A 15,998-nucleotide genomic window follows, 5' to 3' on the forward strand; every position below is an offset into this window, starting at 1 on the left:
GTAAGTTGACCACATTATTTATTGATCAGAAAGTAGGTGGGTAGTGATAAGTTCGGCGTAGTTGATGGCCGCCTCGGGAACTCGACCGGGCCGGGGACGAAAACTTGCGGCGCTCCGAATGGAGACGAGGTTGCCGGCTCTGGACTGACGAGTGTAGAGGTGGTAGCTGGACTAACCAGGCGGTGGACTGGTGAAGCCGAATGTGTAGAGTGGTCTGGAGCGGTGATCACCGGCAGCGACGTGTCTGAAGCAGAGGGAGATCAGAATTACCGACATGCAAGAAGAAAATACTTTTACTCGTAACTTACTATAGGCCGTGGCGCACTCATGTACGAGGACGATCTGGCGTCGGTGGTGTGGAGGTGCCTGGTATATGAACGGTGGAGACTGATGAATAATGGAATGCAGGTGTGCCGGTGATCAGCTGCAAGCAGGTACCCAGGAAGCCAGGCTAGAACACAAACAACACAATGACAGACAGAGGACAGCCAGGAGACATAAGGGAGGGTGGAAACACCGGGTAACACGAGGATCAGGGGGGCATAGTGGCTAGCTATGACAATATAATAACATCCTGTGACTGTCTGGAATCTTGTGTTGATTTTAAAATAATTACCTCAACAGATCTTATGGACAGTAATGATGCAACTTGTATTGATCTCATTGGTCACTGGAGAAAGATGTCACTTACCTGATCACTCCTTATTGATGTTAAAATTTAAGGTTGGTATTCAAATAAGGGAGGAAAACATATCAAGTTGCTCTAATAAAAAGAAGATATGAACTTTTCCTGAGAATTTTCTATCCTCTAATATGTGTCACGCTGCATTGTTAGAGTTTATTAGACAACGTGAAACTTTTAAAAGTAGAGTAGTGTTGATAGATATATAGGTATAATCAGTTCATGTGATATGTTAATTTTAGAAATGGATAAATGTCAACCTCGAAAATCTAATCAAAATAAGGAGCCCAAACCCCAAATCATTAAGATTTGATTACTTACAAACCAATAATCCACAGCAGTTTAGGAAGGAAATAATAAATTGCAGAAAATACCTTTGGAAGTCCTAAGTAATGATATTCTGAAAGTAGGAAAGAGTTTGTACTAAAAGATGGGAGCAAGATTTTGCCGATTTATTTATCATATTCCATCTAATTTTGATGATATCTTTTATATCTTGTATAGTTGTTCTGTTGCTTTTATAGAAGTAAATGATATACAGACTGATTGGTGTAGTACTCCCTTTGGTGTTAAACAAGGGGATGTTCTTTCTCCTACCCTATTTACAATATATGTTTATGACTTGGTTCTTAAAATTAAGGAATCTAATTTAGGCATACATTTGAATAATTTAACTCTAGGCATTCTGTTGTACGCAGATGATATTGCTCTACTGGCTGAATCTGAAGATGATTTACAAAATATGTTCAATTTGTTAAAGACCTGGTGTTTCAGATGGAGGTTGTGAAACACAGATAGTTCATTCTAGGTACTCCAAGAAGTAGGAAAAATGTGACTTTTGGGACTGTAACACTGGAATATACACCTGAAGATAAATATTTGGGATTTATTCGGGATGAATTAATGACCTATAAAGTCAGAATTAAAATTTTGCTGGGAAAGCATTGGAGTCTGTTGTCAACAAGTTTAAAATAGGTATAAAGATCTTGGGCATTTCACTTACTCACAACTTGATGATGCATGTGTCTTCCCTAAATTAAATTATGCTTTAGGGATATGGGGTTTCAAAGAATGTAAAATAGCAGTCTCTATATAGAATAGAGCTGCACTCTGTTTTTTAGGTGTTCATAAGTTTGCTCCTACTTTGGCTGTTCAGGGTGATATGGGTTGGATTCATGGATCAATAAAGCGAAAATGAGAAATGATAACACTGTAGAATTGTTTGTTTCATATGTCAGAACACAGGGTCAATAAGAAGGTTTTTCTTTGGAGTAAATCACACAACTCTCCATGGGCTACAGAGCTTCATGCTATGAAGCTGATTTACAATATATGTATAGTAATAATTTATCATGCAGCATAAACACAACTCAGACGAAAGTTACTCGCCAGATCTGAAGAAAGATATCTTGTTAAAACCAAATCTACAAACATATATTCAGATCAAGCACAATTATGGCACTGAATCTTATGTTACAGCAAACTTATCAAGGAGTCAAAGGTCTTTAGTTGCACAGTTGAAAACAGGAATCCTTCCTCTGGCCCTTGAAGTTGGCATGTTTAAAAACATCCGGGAGGACAACAGGTTGTGTGAATTATGCAAATTAGGTTGAGAATTAATCACATTTTCTTCTGTATTGTCCTTATTATGATAAGTTAAGAAGATCTATAGCAAATGAAATGTCTGTTCAAAATACCAGAAATGTTTTGGTGCACTGACGATGATAGAATGGAACGGTTGTTTAATTTTAATGCTTATAAATTGGCTACCTTTGTTTCTAAAGCTTGTCTAAAAATGTCAGGATTGTTTATTGGTTTAGTATTATTTGTCATTTTTGTTGCTACTCTGGTTTCTGGGCTTTTTCTTTTCTTTATTTTTTGTTGTGATTTATGTTCATGTTGCTACTCTAGTTTATGGTCTCTTTTTCTAAATAATGGTGTCATGTGAGCCTGTTTGGGCTGGGCATATTATTTATGCATGATAATAATAACTCAAATCAATCAACCAATCAGTCAATCTTCGTGGCAAGAAAGACTTTCCCCTTCTTTGATTTTGACAGGAAGTTTTTCTTAGGAAAACATTAGAGTAATGGATGATTTACGGGAGAAATCTACAAAGGTAAAACAACTTGGGAAACACCATCTCAGAAGCTCCACACAAAGGACCAAATGATTGAACTGTTCCTTGTTTAGTTTCCCACCCTGGAGCCAGTATGTGGGCACTAATGTACTTGTCACCAGAACTACGGACCACACTGAAGTCAGACGTCAAAGAGAGGCCTTTCAGCACAAACAACACAATTACCTGCCTCACACACACATCGATACACTCCCAGCATGTGTGGTCTTGTAAGACAAAGTAAAGCTATGCAGTCATGTTTTATGGTGAATGGATGTCTGGGTGAGAAAAAGAAAAGGATTAATAGTATAGATGGAGAGGTGGGATTTCTTGTTTAGAGCTTCACATAGGCTCTGAAAAACGCAGCTATTACATTTTTACATCCAAGCAGGGAAACATTTAAACTTTGTGTCATTTAAAGATTGAGTTTGCAACAGGCTCTCCATGTCAAAGGCTTTATGTTGCAATGAGAGATTGATGATTATTGTCAGAGGGAAGGTTAATGAACCTCTCCTGTCCAAACAGAGGCTGTGGCTTATAGCTTTTCTGTGTCCTGAGTCTCTCAAATTTGACAAACCTGTAAAGATGTGGTTGCTTGTATCTTTGACTTTTTATCAAAGATATTTTCGAACACAGTTGTTGATCTTTTGTACTGATGATTAAACCGGGAGAGTTTCATGCCCATCCAAGCCATAGACGGGTTCCAACTGTGAGTCACGTAAAATGTTGACTTAAAATGGGACTTTTACTTCCGGAATCAGGGGCGGCCAAAATAGTTCCTCCCACCGCCGTACCGTAAGATACAGTATGGCTACTGGTGAGGAGTGGGAGAGGAGGACGATAGTGACAGAAACTGGCAGATCAATGACGCAGATCAATTGTTCAGTTAATTTTGTGTGTCTTAGTTTAGCTTTATTTTCCTTTTTTCTCATTTAAACATCATCCTTCATTTTACATCAAACTTAGCAGAGAACATAAGTGTGCATGTAAAAGTAGACTTAAATATGAACAAAAACAATAACAAGTTTAGTGACGTGTCATTTTAGTTTTTTCTTACTGGTTCTGCAGCTTCTTAAGATGCCCTTAGCCTTGTAGATAGGAGGTACTTATTGTATTGCGATCATTTCTAACATCTTAAATTATGATGCTTTAATCTTAATAAGGCTCGTAAGATGGATTTTTAGATCATCTTAGACTTAAGGTGCTTTTGAGAAACAAGGCCCTATTCCAGAGATGAAGAGAGAAAAAAAGAAAAGAGAAAATGACACACTGAAGCAAAGGAAGAAGCTGAGCAACGTCATCTGAAGAGCCACACACACACTGTTACACACACATCCACACACCCTACACACACTCACAGGCACTGCTGTTTTCCTGTTTTGACTTATTGCTTTGCGATGCACTTTTCACCTCCAAAACATCATGAAAAATAAATACGTCCACCTCTTGCGCAATACTGAAACTGCTGATAATCCAGAGAGCTGAAGATGGGCTCTGCACATTTCTCTTCTCGTCAGAGTATATTACCCCTTTTTTGCAACAATTACTTTGATGAGCAGCAGTTGTTGTAGGCAATGACACATTTCATAAAGAAGAGGAATGAGAGTTGAATATGCTCCTGGCTTCTCTATTGCTAGTTATTCAAATATGTCATAGAGTTCACACACTCTTTAATGGAACTTTTCTGTGTTTTCAGGTACAGAGCGCTTCTCTATTTATGATAATGCATTTCTGATCTCCCCAGTTCTCTTATTACCCGAAGCTAGTGGTAATGACTGACTGTAAATCACATTTGTAGTGAGGGAAAGAGTGGGTGTCAGAATGTGAATAATCTTTTATTCCTCTATTTCCGTGAAAATATGAATATATCTCTTTCATTTCACAGGAACATCAGATAATCTTCTAATGCTCTGCCTCCCCTCTTTGTCTCTTCCCCTGCCTCCCTCCATTCCTTGTCTCTCTTCATTGTAAAATCAAGACAGAATAACCAAGTCTAATACTCATCACATGAATCTATATTAGGATGCCATGTTGTTCAAAGAAAAGAAATCACCGCTATAGAGACCTCTCACTTGTGATGTCAGCCTCTTATTGGCAGTAGATTGTGCAGCATAGTTCAGGATATAAAAGACAAACAAAGAAGTCCCGGATTGTTCTTCAAGTAGTTAAATCACAGCATTGGAGTCAAAAATGTCATTTTTTAATCAACTCATAATGCTTGAGGAATGCCACCATAGATGGATAAGGGAAGTAATAATGTTGCATTATCTATTTGTGCACATATATATAAAACATCGCTCAGTAGGCTACGATACCATGTTCACTATAAATACAGAACATGACTGACTGGTTTACCATAATAAGCTACTGGTATGATATCACAGCAGCGTGATAATTTCGTAATTGCATTACAGCGGTTTCCTCACCAGCAATGTTCACAATACTAAAAGAGAGATCTCATCAGTAGGCAGTAGTGGCAAACACTGCCTACAACATCACACAATCCTCGTTTTTTGTTTAAAACAGCTCCAATCAATATTTTTATCTTACCAATGGATTAAATGTAATATAAAAGGGGCCACTGGAAGTGACATACCCACAGAGTATTATCACCTGACTGCAGCTCCCCTCAGCTCTACAGAGCATTTTAGCGCTTCAGTGTTTTAGCGTCTCTCAGCTCATTGTTTTGATTTTCCGGCCCACAACTTCACTGATTTTTTTTCACTCTAACCGCTCTCATAGCCTCCTTTTCAGCCGCAGAAGGCACCTGTTTCCAACATAAAAGCTCTAAAATCCCACTGTACGCTACCTGCCCAGCACCAAACAGCAGACAGACAAAGTTAGCGACTAGTGGGTGAACATAATAGAGCACTTAACAACTTAAGAGCAAGATATTTCCCAGGAAGAGTGAATATTGGACTTAATTTTCTAGATGGACACAAACACGACTCAGAATGAATGCTAATGTTACTCTGTTTGTTTTTGCTCCCCCCAGTGGCCAAAACAATGTGTTATTGCAGGTTTAAGTAAGAGGCATGACAGTTTTTGTGTCACTATTTGCTTTGTTAGCCTTGCTTTGTTCTAGAAAGTCTGCTGCATCAACACACAGGGCAGTTTACATCTACAATGTTTTGCAGCGTTGTATCTGAAATGAATTTCATTTTACTGTAGTGCTGAAGTCATTTCCCACAATGACTATTCTGCGCTCCACCTTTCTGTTTATGCTCTCTAATGTTATGTTTGGGCCTAGTCACAGATTAAAGTTTGTTTTTAGTCAAGAATTGCCAAAGTGGTTATGTTTGGACCTTGACTCCACCTTGAGCCATAGCACCAAATCCCCCTCCCTCCACACACACATCCACCATCCTCACATCCATCTAACTACACCCTTCTTCTTGCAAAGGCACTTAGAGAAAACCACTCCCTTGTAAAGTTCTAGTGGTTGCTTATAAAAACAGACAGTGGCCTATTAGCACCAAATTAGGCTTTTACAGTGTTATGAAATGGAAGGCTGTACACCCATTTAGTTTCAGCAGGGCAAGCTGAAGTTTAGAGACAGGTAAATGGTGGTCAGAGAATACCATACATGCCTTACACAGAGTAACACACACACACTTTTACCTTGTTAATGTCACTAATTTCTTCAAAAAATGTAAGTAAATTGTAATGGAAACTTTTATACAGAAAAAGTGATCTGATTTGTTAGTTTGTTACCTTACACACCTGTGTAAGGGAACAAACTAACAAAAATCAGCTCATGCAGTCTCTCAACACTTATGGTAGCTTTTTTGAAAATATTTTTGAAAAAATACTTTAAAGTTATAATCCTTAAGATTTCAGTCCTGGTTGATTTGGCAACACCTGTTGTTACTGGTGGCAAATGTGATCTCATACTACAGGTCCCAGAAATCTGTGGCCGCTTTTGTCAGTGAGATAAAATTACAACCAATAATGCTGGATTACATGTTGCATCATTTCCTGTGAATCCTCAGACAGAAAAATCTGTCACAGGTACTTTGATCTCTCAAACAAACAGAACCTTCGACCTGTTTGCTTTCAAAGAGACCCCTGGTGTTAGAACACCAACACCAATGCACTTTAACCTTCAATCCAGTTTTAATGCACCAACAAACCAGCAGGATCAAAGTACTTGCTACATGTTGGTTTTTATAACAAACCAAAAAATAGGACTACATATTTCTTAATCTGTCTAATTTGACTTCAGCTACTTTGTTTTCTTGGTGCTTCTTTGGTAGATGTATCTGCTCTCTATTTTTTCTTATCTAGGCTACCTTATGCATTTCAACCAACTGTCTGAGGCTCAATGCTGAGAGTCAGTCCTCGTATATACACACATAGATGAGGAGCGTGGTTCTGTTGTTACCAGAGTGGGGTAAACTGCCCAGGGAGCAGAAAGACTCCTTTGTTTCTCCTCTAGACAAGAGACGTGGGTGTGCCATCACTTGAAACACTCCTTGTCTAGGCTGCACACCCAACAGACCCTAATAAAGCTCTCAGGTTTTGTATCACACCCAATCAACATACCGTGAGGGGGTGCTTCAGACACACTTGTGTGGACCAGAGGATAGAGGATGAGTCTGGGTTTCTGTTCTAGTTTAAAAGGGAGATTCCACTCAAATGATTCCTCTTTCATCTGTATTTAGCGTCAGCACTTTATGTTTACAGAGTGAGATTACCATTTTACCATTATATACATGCAATACACCTCCTATGGTAAATGCTATAGCTGCATTTACTGGAAGACCTACTTTTCCCTCTCTTTTTCCCTCTATTAACTTCAGCTGATTTTCCAATACTGCAAGAATATCTGCCTACGCCCCTGTCTTCCCTACCAAAGGGGAAAAGGCACTTTTAGTCCTTTTAGCACTATTGCCAATGTATTTATGGGTCCATTTGAGTGTTTTTGGTGTATTATTTGGCTGACAATTTGACAAATATTCATTGGAACTTGCAACTGTAGCACAAAATACTGTACTGTACTGTGTTAAATGCCAAGTTTTAGTTTCAGTTCTTCAGAGTCAAAGAAGAAAGGAAGAAGGAAGTACATCATGCTGTAGAAGCAGTGGAGACCAGTAGGGTTGGAGAAGTCATTCATATATTTATGAACATGAATATATGAATGACTGAGTTGATTCAATTAATTGCTGCTTGTACTGTCAGCCAAGAGGTGTGAAGCCACAAACGATCAGTAGCAAACTGTGGAAAATGTCTCCAACCAGAATAAATGTACTGTGTGTTTCATCACACTCCTCCATACAGATGAATTTTATAACAATACACCACCCTGTCTCCTGGAAATTATGGTTTTATATACGTCTTTAAGGAAACATTATGCATAAACCGGCCAGGATTATGTTTTCGATTACCTTAATAATAAAAATGTTATTAATTAATGTATCTGGCAAGTCATAAAAATGTTTACCATGTCACTGCCACTGTATTTTATTTGTTTTCTGCCAAAATATCTGATCTTGCAACACAATATCCGCTACCACTTTTTTATGGTTATGTTTAGGCACTCAGAGCTCTTGGTTAAGGTTAGGGAAAGATCTTGGTTTTATACAGAAAAAGTCCATAGTGACTTGAGACACAATGTTTTTATTATCATTTAACCAATACCACGATCTTTCCCTAACCTTACCCAAAGTGCTTTTAATACCTAAATCTAACCACACACAGGACTCTGGATGCAAACCCAAAACTCTGGTGTCCAAGCCCAGTGTTATGTTGATAAATGTAGCGCTTCATTCACTCAGAAAACATTGTCTCTGAACATAATCCAGGCAGTGATTATGTTTGTCACACAACATAATTGGGGTAAAAATTTAGTACTGTATAAACATCATTTCTAGGAAACAGGGTTGCAATACAGTGATTAAAAACATTGTCTTTGTCACCAATATTTAAAGCAAGACTTCATAGTTTTTGCTGAACAGTGGCCACCAAGTGAAAATTAAGGGATAATGCTAAAACGCTGTTTAACAGCAGCACAAGTAGAGAAGAGTCGTCAAATCAGCAAACTGACACAGTTTCAGTACAAGGGTGCGTTTTATTGCCAATCAATTCAACCTTTCATTTGTATGTGAAAGACTGTGTTATTGCCTCTTTCCAAAGTCACGCTTTAATGCCACCAGGCAGGCAAAACACTAAACCTTGACTTGCTCCAGTCGAGAACACAGTGGTTGTACGAGGCAGCTAGTATTAAATGATGAAGAAGGGCATTGCTAAGAAGGAGCATGTGTAATCAGACATTTTAACTGGATAAATACAGGTTAGAGGTACTTTTCCCCCCCTGTCAGCATGCTGCCTATCCATTCCAGCATTCACCACAAAAGTGGTGTTTTTATTCAAGACTTGTTTAAAGGCCTGTGCCTAGCAGACACATCTTTGTGTTTTACTACTGTATCTTAGAGGATTCCTTGTGCTTTAAAATATTTCTGCATAAGATAATTAAAACCTTGTTTTTAAATATCATGAATTTTCTTTTTTAAGTTAAAATGTTTACTGTTACCATTCAGACTTAGTACAGTGAGTACTGTCGGTCCCTTCCAATCCAAACAAAAAAGAAAAGAAGCCAGTGTTGTTAAGACAGTTACCCAGACATGCAGTTTTGCTCTGCTCTAACTGTGCTTATTTACTTATGCTGTTTGTCATAGAAGTGACAGTGTTGACAGCGCTTTGCCGAACAAGTTTTGTAAAAGATGAAAAAAAAGCGCTCATGTGGACTTCTGGAAAAGATGGGTTTTAAGTAGTTTCATAAAAGCAGCTGAAGCAAAGCATCATGGTTGCTCGCTGGGTTAAGGAGCAAACCGTGTATCTGCGATGATAAATTCATTAAAAAATAAAGTGAAAAGGGCAGCTGGAGCCGAGAATAAATCGTATTCCAAGAGGGTAGCTTTTACCCATGCTGCTGCAAAAAAGAAGTGATGGGTAGACAGTTACGAAGTCGGTTCTAACCAGTTCTAATTAGTTGTAACAAGATACTAAATCCAGAATTATAATGGCTTGTGTCTTCCAGTTATAAATCATAAAAACGCTGACTGCTGTGTATAATAAACTAACAATTAAGAATATTTTTTCCATGATTGTGATCCATTTTCTGTTTATTTAAAAGTTGGCGTAGATGATGCCATTGTTTAAAGTAAATAAATGCATTAATGCAGAGGCAGAAACATTGAGAACATGAGTGATTTGTTACTTATTAAAACAGCGAGTCAGTGATGCATTAAAGGAACGTCAAAGGAACATGTCGTATTTCAGTCCTTTCAACAAGATGGAAAGATGTACTTGGCATAGCAGCAGGATGCAGCTGATGCAGCACACATGCAACACGCACACACACAATCTACAGATTGTAAAAACACTCAAGCAAAAATTCACACACACGGACACAACCTCTCATAACCCCTTACCTAGCTCAATTCCACCCACACATGCACAGTTATACAGCAGCAGGCATGATTAGAGTAGGATGTATGTGGCTAAGCCCAGCTGTGGTGAGCCAGCCAGTGGATGTAGCATATCAGCCTTTCAGCCCACTAAATGAAAACTAAATGAAAGGCTCTCAGATGGTGTGAGCGTTGCGTAAGCGAGGCACAGAGAAAGGTCCCGGGATAAGCTGATTACGTGGCAGACTCATATTCATTTCCACATCCCTTAAAGAGCAGAGCGCCGTGGCTTAGCAAGACCCCGTTCCTCTCTGCTTTAGCATCCAATCTGCTCCTCTCCTCCCTTTGTTCCATATCTTCCTCCATTTCTTCTCCTTTTAACCATTAGTGTGTGGTCAGTGTGTATCTATGTGTGTGTGGTGCAAATGATCTCTCTCTCACACGCTTCCCCTGACCCCAGGAGTCAAAGGCAACTGCTAAATCTGCTTTGGATAGGTGTGGCAACAAGGCTGAAAAACATGTGCCACTGGCAAAACACACACACATGGTTGTGCATACATGTTCATGCACACACACACGAACACGACACTTCACATGGCTTAGCCTAATGTAATGTACACACCAAGGCTTAGCAGCTGTGAAGGTGAAAGCAACAGAAAGCTGGGGATGTTGTCCAATTGTCAGCGTATGTCCTGTATGTCACCGCATGTCACCGCACACATGCTTGTGTATGTAGTTCAACAGTAGCCGCGCTGTCAGGAGGTCAGAGTTCATCACAGGAGAAGTGGTAGCAGTTTAGGAAAGTGTCAGAGCTCAAGGTAAATTGGTAATAGTTGTTTTTCTCCATGTGAAGAGGGAGAAGAAAGAGGGGCTGATGGGAGAGTGAAACTGTGGCTAGAAATTAAAAACACTTCATCTGTCCTTTCCTGTCATTATAGGATATGCCTGTATCATGTATGTCGTGTGTGTGTGTGTGTAACACAGGGTCTGTTATTGTACAGCTAATCCTCTGCTGAGGCCACAGCGTGTAAACGGAACAACTGTGCTCACCATGTGACAGCATGCACCAAGGAAACACCAGTGCTTCCTGGTTTTACATTTAAATCGCAGTGGATAGTTTAGGAACAATGCCTCCATTTTGAGAACAAGGGGCAAAATGTCTTCTTAAGCAGTTGCTCTCACTACATGGACCACCAGTAAAAATGTTCATATATGCACACATTAGAAGAATAAAACATAATCTTTGAAAAAAAATGTTGTAGCAATGTTATATACTGTATATATGCTATCTCTAATCATCTCTACAGTATAACACTCTATGACACCTAGATGGATGTGCAATGCTAAATATATTTCAAGCATTTAATCCAGTTTTAACTATGTTATGGTATAGTGAGCAGGATGCTCATAATACTGTAGTGCCTCTACAGCTGTAACCACACTGTATCCTGTGCAGAGTGAATGAACATACATCTTAAAATACTCTATTGTCCTGCAGATTAAGACAATAAACACTGTAGAAACAGTAAGTAAAAACTATCGACATAACAATAAAAATAAACACAACTTGCAAAACAAATCCTCAGCAATACTTCATTATACGTGCAAACGTTGATACAATTATTATTTCAATATTATACAACAATTACTTCTCATGGGGTGCTGCACATAGTTAGCCTGTGATGATTAAAAAATAATATATAAAAGATATCGTAGGTGACAGAGACCAAAAGAGATGGGGTATTATATGACAAACTCGCAACAATACAAATAATCTACTTTACTCTGATGTGTTCATGCCACAGGGGAGCTTTAACTTGTATTATAAACTAATCTGGTTTGAACGTTATTGTTAGAGCGTGAACGTGAGAGGTGATGCACTTTTACATCACTGTATGAAACCACTGATTGGTCAAAAACTAAAGGGGACAGGACATCACCAAAGTTTAATATAGGAATGGACACAGATTAGTTTACAGTGAAAACTCTGCTTTGCTTATTCTCTACAATACCCAAATTTTCCAATATGGCTTATTTTCTCTTCCAAATAAGACCTGGGGCTTTGTTTAAATTTGGTGAGTACAATCGCATTATTACCACTAAGCATGATAGCCAAAGCCAGGATACTGCATGTGTGTTGTGTGTTTGCTGTTTGTTACCTGCCAGCCAACCAGCCTATTATCAGAGCAGTGACAGCAGTGTCACAGTAACTGCCCTTTATCCACACATACAGATTACCACTGCCCAGGTCTAGTTCTGTGCCATCCGTGTCCATAGCAACTGGACAAAATAAATTACTTATTATAGGATGGGGGCTCAGCTGGCAGGTAGTTTTCTATGAGATTTGTCATATCCTCTTCCAAACAGGTCGACAGCACACAAGGTACAGGAAGTCAAAGGTTGAGGCTGTCAGTTTTAGGGGGTGAACAATTTCCTTTGTTCTATTTAAGAATTGTATTGTTTCCTGATGCTCAATTATAAGAGCAGGCTTAATTGTTTCAGTGGTGGTTAGCAATTTTTTTAGTATCGTTTTACACCAGCGTGTCAGAAAATCAAACCCAGGAGACACAAAAATAAGCAAACATGGACATTGTTAATGCAAATTCAACTGGAGCCCAGTGTTATAGCATAGCCATGCATTTTCCTTTAAACAAGCTTAGTGCAGAGTAAAGTAGCACCCTAGCCTACACCAAAGTAATTCCAAGTCATCAAGTGACAGGATAAATAAACAGCAGTTGTACTGAGATGGAGATTGTTAAGAAATCCTATACTGTATTTCAGAATCAGAATCAGAAATACTTTATTGATCCCCGAGGGGAAACTCTTTTGTTACAGCAGCTCACTATCACGTCAGTGCACACAGGAATAGAAGTACTAAGCAAAAAATATAATACACTATAATACAGGTCAGAAAATAAATTAAGTACCAAGTGGGTATAAGTATAAAATTAAAATAAGTGTGAAGTACAAAGTGGGTTTACCGATTGATGATAATAATACGGTATAAAGTAATAGTGCATGAACTGTCCATTAAGTGTAGCTTATTAAGATTATAATGAGATGGAGGATATTGCACAGCAGTAACATAAGCATGAATAAATATCAATACATAGAGAATTTTAAACTGAAAAGAGTGTATTGCACAGGAGTATTGACACAGAATATTGCATATTATGTCAATTACTGCAGAGATGTTAATGATCAATGTCCAGTTTAATGACTTAGGGTCATATAGACTGACACTTAGAGGGAGGAGTTAAAGAGTTTGATGGCCACAGGCAGGAATGACTTCCTGTGGCGCTCTGTGGTGCTTTTTGGGGGGATGAGTCTTCTGCTGAAGGTACTCCTTTGTTTGACCAGCACGTTATGGAGTGGGTGGGAGACACTGTTCAAGATGGCATGTAGTATGTTTTGTTGTCTTGTAGCTTAAAATGTTTTTGTTTATAGGAATAGTTTGACATTCCTAAGCTTATTCGCTTTCTTGGCGAGAGTTAGATGAGAAGATTGATACCACTCTGAGGGCTGTGCGTTAAGTATAGTGCTACAGCTACTGTAGGAGTCGATTAGCTTAGCTTAGCACATCTGGAGACAGGGAGAAACAGCTAGACTGGCTCTTTCCAAAGTTCAAAAATACACCAGCGCCTCTAGAGCGCACTAAGTGACACGCAGTCTCTCATTTGTTGAATTCGTACACAGAAAAAAATATTTTAAATGACAAGTTGTGGTTTTACAGAGAGTTAGCTACAACTTATAAACCCTTTATAAAGGTTGACTTATTAGAAATATTTTTACAGATAGAAATACAAATATTAACCTCTCTGAACACCCCTAGTGCTTACTTTGCATGTTTGTGTGTGCTTTGTTCTAACCATGTCAATTGATTGACACTTCAAATGGCTTCACAGACTCCGAGAGAGTGAAGGCAGGAGGAGGGAAGCCGGCTGGTAGCAGCTGTGGGTGAAGATTGAGAGATAGCTTTACAGATTGTCAAATTCCTCCCCTATTCTCCTCTGTCCTCTGAAGCACATCTGCGTGGAGGCCAGCAAGCTGGGACCTCAACAATGGAGGACATTCAGTGGCTCAGATAAACTCCTCTCCTGCTCCTACCATATACCACCATCACCGCTGTTATCTCAACACACTCCCTCACCTCCTCCGCCTTCATGCTCCTATAGTACATTTTCTCCTCCTGCTTCCTCTGTCCTCCAAATCTCACCACCACCTCTGTATCGCCACTGCTGTTCCATCTCAACCCTTGATAAAGTACTGCCTGCTCTCCCCTTCACCACAGTCACCCCTGTTATCGCCCTGCTGTTAAACTGCACCATGAGGGCATTACCAGATGTGACATGCTGCAGCAGCACTTTCTCTTCAGTACTGCATTCTTTTTTTTTGCCTTAGCATTTTCTTTTTGTGTAGCCAATGTAACTGTCTTTCTTTCTTTCTTAGATAATTATACATAATAATAATAAAATAACAATCACACAATATATATTAGACATAATAAAAGTGATATGTTGCATTACAAGTCCACATGTTGGGGTGTTTAAAAAAATAAGATTCCAAAGAAAGCATTTTAAAATGAATAAGTCCCTTCTGGTTCTTACAGATTACCTTATATGTGTTTACAGTATATGTTCTGTTGCCCTTCTGTTTATTATTTTAGATGTTTTATTTCTGTTTAATACCCCTCCCCCCCCCAAAAAAAAGTTGTTTTAGAAGAGCAGAGCTTATGTAAGACAATTCAGCTGTGTATCTTCTGGCCTGTTAAGGATTTCCACAGGAACATACCTGATTTTCTTTGCAGGGCATGTGCTCTCTGCTGTTTTGAACTGAAAAATGTAATCTCTATAATGTCGTATTGAACTATTATTGACTTTAAGGCTTTCTTTTTTTACAACTTTATTTATACATTTTCATCACAAGAATACACAAATGTGAATGTTTGAATATTCTTAATGTGTGTAAAGTTAGCAACTAGCTGGTGAATACAGGACACCCATTCACACTTACATCTACAAGCAATTTAGAGTCTGGCATTTTTCACAAATAAACTGTAACAGTATTCCCAGTCTTTCTCTCTCTGTTTAACTAAAACTCTGACCATAAATCAACCCTATTCATTCCATTACTGTCCAAAGTTTCCGTCAACTAATCCCATTAATTGTTGACTGTTTATCAGCAGTACACACATTGAATTCATTGCTAAATGTTTATAGATGCTGGATATGGCTTGTCACACAGCACCAAGCTTTAGGACACGACCATTGTATTTGCTCTGTTCTGTCAGAGCAATTAAAAACAGCCAATCAGGGCGGTTGTAGCTTCATTACCAGAATGCTGGATTACAGCGTCAAAACTGTAATAAGCCGTATCCTCCCCATAATGAATACATTAATCCACCCCCCTACCCCATCTCCCCTCTCTCCGTCTGCAGTGATAAACCTGTAGAAATAGATATAACTATCAGACTGCCCGCCTGCAACTGGAAATTAGAATTTAATCATGGGATGTTTCATATAGATCACAAATTCCCTTGAAACATTTTCCCCTAAATTTGATTTATTTAACATTTGAATTAATGTAGCAGGGAAACAGACATTATCCTACTGATAATCCTGCCTATAGGTTTAACAACCACTTAATCATGGAGGGTGACTCAGTGTTGTGGAAGTTCACACACGGGGAGGAGTCCAGAGTGTGCCACCAAAATAATTATGGACTTGTTCAATGTCTTTTGTTATTTTGCTAACGTGTCTAGCCAACTGACAGCTTTGTTAAACATTTT

The 15,998-nt window shown here is 38.8% G+C and overlaps 1 long non-coding RNA gene across 1 annotated transcript in view; it reads right to left on the minus strand.

The window, feature by feature from the left end:
* LOC122863830 overlaps nucleotides 1-15,998 on the minus strand; it is a 49,770-nt gene continuing 33,772 nt past the window's right edge. The window contains exon 2 of the long non-coding RNA XR_006375095.1: nucleotides 1-451. This is a non-coding gene — a long non-coding RNA (uncharacterized LOC122863830). The remainder of the gene's footprint in view (nucleotides 452-15,998) is intronic.

This window comes from Siniperca chuatsi, linkage group LG17 (genome assembly GCF_020085105.1).
Source record: "Siniperca chuatsi isolate FFG_IHB_CAS linkage group LG17, ASM2008510v1, whole genome shotgun sequence".
Classification (NCBI taxonomy): domain Eukaryota; kingdom Metazoa; phylum Chordata; class Actinopteri; order Centrarchiformes; family Sinipercidae; genus Siniperca; species Siniperca chuatsi.